Source organism: Pseudophryne corroboree (genome assembly GCF_028390025.1).
Source record: "Pseudophryne corroboree isolate aPseCor3 chromosome 3 unlocalized genomic scaffold, aPseCor3.hap2 SUPER_3_unloc_16, whole genome shotgun sequence".
NCBI lineage: Eukaryota > Metazoa > Chordata > Amphibia > Anura > Myobatrachidae > Pseudophryne > Pseudophryne corroboree.
In genome coordinates this window covers 1,079,774-1,090,319 of record NW_026967504.1, presented here as the reverse complement: position 1 = coordinate 1,090,319, position 10,546 = coordinate 1,079,774, and positions in this window count along the sequence as shown.

Genomic DNA, 10,546 nt, shown 5'->3' with positions numbered 1-10,546 from the left:
CCAAATCGCATTGCCACTGTTGGTTTATACCCGATACACAAATCATGTTCCTTTTATAGTTTTTTCTTGCTGGCTTGTGCAGCGTGTATGCGTCTTGTTCTTGTAACCACTTTCTTACGTCGGATCTTTTAAATTTATTTTTAACCGACCCATAATATTTATCAATGCCGCTAAAACTACCTGGTTTTAACACTGTGTAATATGCATCTTTCATCCGCCTGATTTGACGCGCCGCGTTGCGTGACATTCTGCGACTGGTGCTGCTTGACACTCTGTGACTGGTGTTACGCGAAAATTTTTAATACGGTTTAATATCGAACACTATAAATTTATATAAAATGTAATATAAAATTTTATATTAAGCGATATAAAACACCATCATTTAATATTAAAAGGGGGCGGGTCCTAGGAGAAGTGGGTGTGGTACCTGTCATGTTTGACAGAAAGGTTGACTTTATCTACTCGTAGATGGTACAGGCCTATCTGTATATGAATAGCAGTCTCACTACGTATTCCGCAGATACCGTAGATGGTGCCGGCCTATCTGTATATGAATAGCAGTCTCACTACGGGTTCCGCAGATACCGTAGAGGGTGCCGGCCTATCTGTACGTGAATAGCAGTCTCACTACGTATTCCGCAGATACCGTAGATGGTGCCGGCCTATCTGTATATGAATAGCAGTCTCACTACGTGTTCCGCAGATACCGTAGAGGGTGCCGGCCTATCTGTACGTGAATAGCAGTCTCACTACGTATTCCGCAGATACCGTAGATGGTGCCGGCCTATCTGTATATGAATAGCAGTCTCACTACAGGTTCCGCAGATACCGTAGATGGTGCAGGCCTATCTGTATATGAATAGTCTCACTACAGGTTCCGCAGATACCGTAGATGGTGCAGGCCTATCTGTATATGAATAGCAGTCTCACTACGGGTTCCGCAGATACCGTAGATGGTGCCGGCCTATCTGTATATGAATAGCAGTCTCACTACGTGTTCCGCAGGTACCGTAGATGGTGCCGGCCTATCTGTATATGAATAGCAGTCTCACTACGTGTTCCGCAGATACCGTAGATGGTGCAGGCCTATCTGTATATGAATAGCAGTCTCAATACAGGTTCCGCAGATACCGTAGATGGTGCAGGCCTATCTGTATATGAATAGCAGTCTCACTACGGGTTCCGCAGGTACCGTAGATGGTGCAGGCCTATCTGTATATGAATAGCAGTCTCACTACGGGTTCCGCAGATACCGTAGATGGTACAGGCCTATCTGTATATGAATAGCAGTCTCACTAAGGGTTCCGCAGATACCGTAGATGGTGCAGGCCTACCTGTATATGAATAGCTGTCTCAATAAGGGTTCCGTAGATACCGTAGATGGTGCCGGCCTATCTGTATATGAATAGCAGTCTCACTAAGGGTTCCGCAGATACCGTAGATGGTGCAGGCCTACCTGTATATGAATAGCTGTCTCAATAAGGGTTCCGCAGATACCGTAGATGGTGCAGGCCTATCTGTATATGAATAGCAGTCTCACTACGGGTTCCGCAGATACCGTAGATGGTACAGGCCTATCTGTATATGAATAGCAGTCTCACTACGGGTTCCGCAGATACCGTAGATGGTGCAGGCCTACCTGTATATGAATAGCTGTCTCAATAAGGGTTCCGCAGATACCGTAGATGGTGCAGGCCTATCTGTATATGAATAGCAGTCTCACTACGGGTTCCGCAGATACCGTAGATGGTGCCGGCCTATCTGTATATGAATAGCAGTCTCACTACGGGTTCCGCTGATACCGTAGATGGTGCAGGCCTATCTGCATATGAATAGCAGTCTCACTAAGGGTTCCGCAGATACCGTAGATGGTGCCGGCCTATCTGTATATGAATAGCAGTCTCACTACGGGTTCCGCAGATACCGTAGATGGTGCCGGCCTATCTGTATATGAATAGCAGTCTCACTACGGGTTCCGCAGATACCGTAGATGGTGCCGGCCTATATGTATATGAATAGCAGTCTCACTACGGGTTCCGCAGATACCGTAGATGGTGCAGGCCTATCTGTATATGAATCGCAGTCTCACTACGTGTTCCGCAGGTACCGTAGATGGTGCAGGCCTATCTGTATAGGAATAGCAGTCTCACTACGGGTTCCGCAGATACCGTAGATGGTGCAGGCCTATCTGTATATGAATAGCAGTCTCACTACGGGTTCCGCAGGTACCGTAGATGGTGGCAGCCTATCTGTATATGAATAGCAGTCTCACTACGGGTTCCGCAGATACCGTAGATGGTGCCGGCCTATATGTATTGTAAAGATATAGGGGAACTAATACTGTATTTGTGGTGTTTCAATCTGTACAGCGTTTAATGTACTTTTTATTCCTTCTGTTCCCATGTCTCTCTGGCTTGTGTCACTATTACCCCATGTGTGTGTTCATCCATTAGCCTATATATTCTGTACTATAATCTTACCCAGGTAAATACAGGTTGGCTGTGACCTGGCACCTAGTGCTGCCATGTTATGTTATTGTAGGAGGATGCCAGTCTGGTATGAGGTTATTACAGGTTATCATTGCCATGCCTATTGAGTCCATCTATGATCCTTATATGGTCACCCAGGAAATACATTTGAGGACCAGGTAATGTCTCTTTGAAGCTTCTCCTCCACAGGGGACAATCAGGACTTAAACCAATTTCCCTGTCATTGTTCCTTCTGTTTACTGTCCCCTGTTCCATCCTGGTCTCTGACAGACAACTCGGAGCCTGACCCAGCATGTGGTCAGCAGGAGAAGGCCAGCTGTGGGAGGGAGTAGGGAAATACCTGAGGTGGGATACCACCAATCAGGAACCTGCGTCTCCTCCCCAGGTGAGCGCTGCATGATGGGCATTTGGAAGGTTTTAAAAGAGGTTGCGCAGGTCAGCCCGGCATGTTAGTCGCAGGACTCTGGCTAAGGGGTGATTCTCTGCCAGGGAACCTTGTGGAACGCATCACCAGTGCTGTGTGGAGTTATATGTACTTACTACTGCATGGACTAATCTGCTATCACTGCTGTGTGGACTCAGTGATAGTTCTGCTGTATGGACTTGTTTATCTGGAACTTCTGCACGGAATTGCTGTGGACCTAAATCCTCTACTGGGACTTACTATCTGGACTGCTACCTGTATACTGTTTCTGGGCTATATTTACGTCTGTTTCCTGTGAAATATCTATTCCTGTGTGCAGTGAGAAATAAACCATCACTTTGGTTTCATCTGCTCTGTGTCTGAGTGATTAGAGGAACCCCGTATCCTCACATTTGGCGGCAGCGGTGGGATCATTCAGACACCAACCAATGAGCCCAGAAAGCAGCATTGGAGTGAAAATTAACTATCCGCTAAGAAGGCCAGTCTTGCAAGGAGTATGGAAGTTGCCCAAGTCGGGACATATGTAGCAGAGATCCAGGAAGCAAGGAAGTTGGGTGTGGACCAGGAGCAACCCCGTATATTGGTGCTGAGTGATGGGGGCATGCTATTTGCAAAACCATCTGAGGTGGACTTTATTAAGGAAAGTCAGGAGAACTTCCCAGATGTGGTAGGAGAATGGTCCAAGGAAACTGGGGTGAGTTACTATACCACTTCACTGCCTGAGCAGCAGACATTACAGGAACCCTCAGACCTTGCTGTACTGTTCCAGGAGCAGCCAATAGGGCTTCCTGAGAATGCAATGACTGTACGGAACACCCACACCGCAGGCCAGTCAGCAGGGCACAGTGTAAGCTATGACTCTGACCCGCTTTGTCAAGAATTGCAGGAAGTCCTTGGTCGGTGGATCCAAAAGAAAGGGCTAGAGCCAGTAAAAGCAAGGATGCTTGAGATTTTACCCAGCCTTCAAGAGTGGGTGTCCAAGTGGAAGCCACCACCGCAGAGAAAGCCAGAAAGTGTGCTGAATCAGGGGCCAAGGAGACCCAGCCATCGAGGATCAGATATACCACACTTCAGACAAATCTGGAAGCGGCGCCACCGATGTGGACAAGGGGGGCATCTCCGTCGGGAGTGTCCCAGGAAGAAAGGTCAATCCGACCATTCATCACCCATGGGGGTTGTTGGCAGGAGCCACCCCCGGGAAAACAAACACTACCACCCTGATGCGCCAGAGGCGAGGAGGGTATGTGCCACTTGCAATGTTGTAGCCAGTGGAAGGGAGAGCAACAGGCAGAGGAAGGACTTCCACCCCTGCACACCAGCGACAACCAGGTACCAGCAGCCTATTTTTTCTATTTCCGGGCCTCTGAGGGTGAGTAACCAAAACCATCCTGAGGGTGGGTTAGTCCTGGTGGGGGAAGAAAAGTTTAGACTTCAGGAAGCTCAGTTGCAAGATCCAGAACTAGAAGGCATGCAGCGTTTAGCAGATATGTCAGTTGAGAGAGGGGTGGTAGAGGATTGTGCGTGGGTGGATGGATTACTGTATACAGTGTCCAGCACAAATCATAAGTACAGGCTGGTAGTCCCACCTGAATATCGGGGTCGGTTCCTAGCTCAAGCCCATGGGTCAGGTGGTACCAATCACCGGGGAAAAGGGAGAACACTAGCCCTGCTCAGGCAGCATTTCATGTGGTTAGGATTAGCAAGGGATGTAGACCGCTACATAGCCAACTGTGCAGACTGCCAGAATAAGTTAGGACAGGGATACATCAGCAACAGTCAGACACAAGTAGAAGGTAGGCAGCATAGACAGCAGGACTGGGAAGACTGCGCACTGGTACTGTCAGTAGCCCCAGTAGTGGATAGGGAGCTGCAGGATTCCCGCAAGAAGCCGATCCATAAGTGGATGCAGACCAGGAAAATGGTCAACTCCAGAGCAGAAGAGAACTGGGGGAGATGGAGGCAGAGGCAGGTAGGACCCCAGGTAACCATGGAAAAGCAGTGGGGAGGTCACTCAGGCAGTAGGGCTCAGAGTAGCTGCTGGAGAAAGAAACCAGGACTTCCCACAGAGGTTCAGGGAATTGACCGGTGCTGGAGGCTGCGAGAATATAACACAGTGCCACAAGTGAATGCTGGAGGCTGCACACAGCCCAGCAGGAAATCGGTTCAACTTGCGGGGGACTACATAATACCTACCACAGTGTCTGCTGAAAGTACTGAGGCTCAGGTTTTAAAAGGTGATCGATGGGCAGCCTTGTACACAGGTGTTCTGGGCCCAAAGACAATTGCTACCAGGAACCCCTAACTGGGAATCTGGTGGAGTACTCAAAAACTGTGAACTGCTACTCATAATTCCACTAGATCCAAATGGCTGCACTAAACTCTTCCGGTAGCATGGCCCTCAGCACTTGTGATCCAGGTGAGATACTGGCTTTTGAGGGGGGAGCGCTGGCACAGGACCAGCCTGTGCTGGTGACTCCCCTGCAGCCACCAGCTGAATTGTTTCTGATGAAGGGTCCATCCTCAGCACTGGGTATTGAGACCACGTGCTGTACGGAGATTTGCCCGCCCCCTAGTTGGGGTTTGAGGAAGGAAGGACTGGACAGAGTTGCAGAAGTGCTGGGGGCAGAACCCCAACATTGGCCTGCCTTTAGGCAGCTGTTCCTTGTGCAAGGGGGGGAAGTGGAAAGTACTCCATGCCCCGTTGTGCCAGAGGCACAGGTTTTAGTACACCCACTACGTGTGCCGGGTGTAAAAGTTTGCAATGTTGCGGAGTGGGGATACCCAACACCTGAATTGCTAAATCCCCTGCTGGTGAAAATGAATGTGTCATATTGTAATATTGTCCTTGCTGGTTGTTTAACACTACTGCCTCTTACCACATGGGTCTGGTGTGACATCACCCTGTGGGACTCAGGTGGTACACACATGCATGATATTCTCTCCCCTGCACCCACCGCTCCTGGGTGGTAATGCTTCCTCAACACTTAAGAACAGAAATAAAAAGTAGAGGAAGGAATGTAAAGATATAGGGGAACTAATACTGTATTTGTGGTGTTTCAATCTGTACAGCGTTTAATGTACTTTTTATTCCTTCTGTTCCCATGTCTCTCTGGCTTGTGTCACTATTACCCCATGTGTGTGTTCATCCATTAGCCTATATATTCTGTACTATAATCTTACCCAGGTAAATACAGGTTGGCTGTGACCTGGCACCTAGTGCTGCCATGTTATGTTATTGTAGGAGGATGCCAGTCTGGTATGAGGTTATTACAGGTTATCATTGCCATGCCTATTGAGTCCATCTATGATCCTTATATGGTCACCCAGGAAATACATTTGAGGACCAGGTAATGTCTCTTTGAAGCTTCTCCTCCACAGGGGACAATCAGGACTTAAACCAATTTCCCTGTCATTGTTCCTTCTGTTTACTGTCCCCTGTTCCATCCTGGTCTCTGACAGACAACTCGGAGCCTGACCCAGCATGTGGTCAGCAGGAGAAGGCCAGCTGTGGGAGGGAGTAGGGAAATACCTGAGGTGGGATACCACCAATCAGGAACCTGCGTCTCCTCCCCAGGTGAGCGCTGCATGATGGGCATTTGGAAGGTTTTAAAAGAGGTTGCGCAGGTCAGCCCGGCATGTTAGTCGCAGGACTCTGGCTAAGGGGTGATTCTCTGCCAGGGAACCTTGTGGAACGCATCACCAGTGCTGTGTGGAGTTATATGTACTTACTACTGCATGGACTAATCTGCTATCACTGCTGTGTGGACTCAGTGATAGTTCTGCTGTATGGACTTGTTTATCTGGAACTTCTGCACGGAATTGCTGTGGACCTAAATCCTCTACTGGGACTTACTATCTGGACTGCTACCTGTATACTGTTTCTGGGCTATATTTACGTCTGTTTCCTGTGAAATATCTATTCCTGTGTGCAGTGAGAAATAAACCATCACTTTGGTTTCATCTGCTCTGTGTCTGAGTGATTAGAGGAACCCCGTATCCTCACATGTATATGAATAGCAGTCTCACTACGGGTTCCGCAGATACCGTAGATGGTGCCGGCCTATCTGTATATGAATCGCAGTCTCACTACGTGTTCCGCAGATAGCGTAGATGGTGCAGGTCTGTCTGTATATGAATAGCAGTCTCACTAAGGGTTCCGCAGATACCGTAGATGGTGCAGGCCTACCTGTATATGAATAGCTGTCTCAATAAGGGTTCCGCAGATACCGTAGATGGTGCAGGCCTATCTGTATATGAATAGCAGTCTCACTACGGGTTCCGCAGATACCGTAGATGGTACAGGCCTATCTGTATATGAATAGCAGTCTCACTACGGGTTCCGCAGATACCGTAGATGGTGCAGGCCTACCTGTATATGAATAGCTGTCTCAATAAGGGTTCCGCAGATACCGTAGATGGTGCAGGCCTATCTGTATATGAATAGCAGTCTCACTACGGGTTCCGCAGATACCGTAGATGGTGCCGGCCTATCTGTATATGAATAGCAGTCTCACTACGGGTTCCGCAGATACCGTAGATGGTGCAGGCCTATCTGCATATGAATAGCAGTCTCACTAAGGGTTCCGCAGATACCGTAGATGGTGCCGGCCTATCTGTATATGAATAGCAGTCTCACTACGGGTTCCGCAGATACCGTAGATGGTGCCGGCCTATCTGTATATGAATAGCAGTCTCACTACGGGTTCCGCAGATACCGTAGATGGTGCCGGCCTATATGTATATGAATAGCAGTCTCACTACGGGTTCCGCAGATACCGTAGATGGTGCAGGCCTATCTGTATATGAATCGCAGTCTCACTACGTGTTCCGCAGGTACCGTAGATGGTGCAGGCCTATCTGTATAGGAATAGCAGTCTCACTACGGGTTCCGCAGATACCGTAGATGGTGCAGGCCTATCTGTATATGAATAGCAGTCTCACTACGGGTTCCGCAGGTACCGTAGATGGTGGCAGCCTATCTGTATATGAATAGCAGTCTCACTACGGGTTCCGCAGATACCGTAGATGGTGCCGGCCTATATGTATATGAATAGCAGTCTCACTACGGGTTCCGCAGATACCGTAGATGGTGCCGGCCTATCTGTATATGAATCGCAGTCTCACTACGTGTTCCGCAGATAGCGTAGATGGTGCAGGTCTGTCTGTATATGAATAGCAGTCTCACTACGGGTTCCGCAGATACCGTAGATGGTGCAGGCCTATCTGTATATGAATAGCAGTCTCACTACGGGTTCGGCAGATACCGTAGATGGTGCAGGCCTATCTGTATATGAATAGCAGTCTCACTACGGGTTCCGCAGATACCGTAGATGGTGCCGGCCTATCTGTATATGAATAGCAGTCTCACTACGGGTTCCGCAGATACCGTAGATGGTGCCGGCCTATCTGTATATGAATAGCACTCTCACTACGGGTTCCGCAGATACCGTAGATGGTGCCGGCCTATCTGTATATGAATAGCAGTCTCACTACGGGTTCCGCAGGTACCGTAGATGGTGCCGGCCTATCTGTATATGAATAGCAGTCTCACTACGGGTTCCGCAGGTACCGTAGATGGTGCCGGCCTATCTGTATATGAATAGCAGTCTCACTACAGGTTCCGCAGATACCGTAGATGGTGCAGGCCTATCTGTATATGAATAGCAGTCTCACTACGTGTTCCGCAGATACCGTAGATGGTGCAGGCCTATCTGTATATGAATAGCAGTCTCACTACAGGTTCCGCAGATACCGTAGATGGTGCAGGCCTATCTGTATATGAATAGCAGTCTCACTACGTGTTCCGCAGATACCGTAGATGGTGCAGGCCTATCTGTATATGAATAGCAGTCTCACTACGTGTTCCTCAGATACCGTAGATGGTGCCGGCCTATCTGTATATGAATAGCAGTCTCACTACGGGTTCCGCAGATACCGTAGATGGTGCAGGCCTATCTGTATATGAATAGCAGTCTCACTACGGGTTCCGCAGATACCGTAGATGGTGCAGGCCTATCTGTATATGAATAGTCTCACTACGTGTTCCGCAGGTACCGTATATGGTGCAGGCCTATCTGTATATGAATAGCAGTGTCACTACGCATTACGCAGATACCGTAGATGGTGCACGCCTATCTGTATATGAATAGCAGTCTCACTACGTGTTCCGCAGGTACCGTAGAGGGTGCCGGCCTATCTGTACGTGAATAGCAGTCTCACTACGTGTTCCGCAGATACCGTAGATGGTGGCAGCCTATCTGTATATGAATAGCAGTCTCACTACGGGTTCCGCAGATACCGTAGATGGTGCCGACCTATCTGTATATGAATAGCAGTCTCACTACGTGTTCCGCAGATACCGTAGATGGTGCAGGCCTATCTGTATATGAATAGCAGTCTCACTAAGGCTTCCGCAGATACCGTAGATGGTGCCGGCCTATCTGTATATGAATAGCAGTCTCACTACGTGTTCCGCAGGTACCGTAGATGGTGCAGGCCTCTCTGTATATGAATAGCAGTCTCACTAAGGCTTCCGCAGATACCGTAGATGGTGCCGGCCTATCTGTATATGAATAGCAGTCTCACTACGTGTTCCGCAGATACCGTAGATGGTGCCGGCCTATCTGTATATGAATAGCAGTCTCACTACGTGTTCCGCAGATACCGTAGATGGTGCAGGCCTATCTGTATATGAATAGCAGTCTCACTACGGGTTCCGCAGATACCGTAGAGGGTGCCGGCCTATCTCTATATGAATAGCAGTCTCACTACGTGTTCCGCAGATACCGTAGATGGTGCCGGCCTATCTGTATATGAATAGCAGTCTCACTACGTGTTCCGCAGATACCGTAGATGGTGCCGGCCTATCTGTATATGAATAGCAGTCTCACTACGTGTTCCGCAGATACCGTAGATGGTGCAGGCCTATCTGTATATGAATAGCAGTCTCACTACGGGTTCCGCAGATACCGTAGAGGGTGCCGGCCTATCTGTATATGAATAGCAGTCTCACTACGTGTTCCGTAGATACCGTAGATGGTGGCAGCCTATCTGTATATGAATAGCAGTCTCACTACGGGTTCCACAGATACCGTAGATGGTGCCGGCCTATCTGTATATGAATAGCAGTCTCACTACGGGTTCCGCAGATACCGTAGATGGTGCCGGCCTATCTGTATATGAATAGCAGTCTCACTACGGGTTCCGCAGATACCGTAGATGGTGCCGGCCTATCTGTATATGAATAGCTGTCTCAATAAGGGTTCCGCAGATACCATAGATGGTGCCGGCCTATCTGTATATGAATAGCAGTCTCACTACGGGTTCCGCAGATACCGTAGATGGTGCCGGCCTATCTGTATATGAATAGCAGTCTCACTACGGGTTCCGCAGATACCGTAGATGGTGCAGGCCTATCTGTATATGAATAGCAGTCTCACTACGTGTTCCGCAGGTACCGTAGATGGTGCCGGCCTATCTGTATAGGAATAGCAGTCTCACTACGGGTTCCGCAGATACCGTAGATGGTGCAGGCCTTTCTGTATATGAATAGCAGTCTCACTACGTATTCCGCAGATACCGTAGAGGGTGCCGGCCTATCTGTACATGAATAGCAGTCTCACTACGTGTTCCG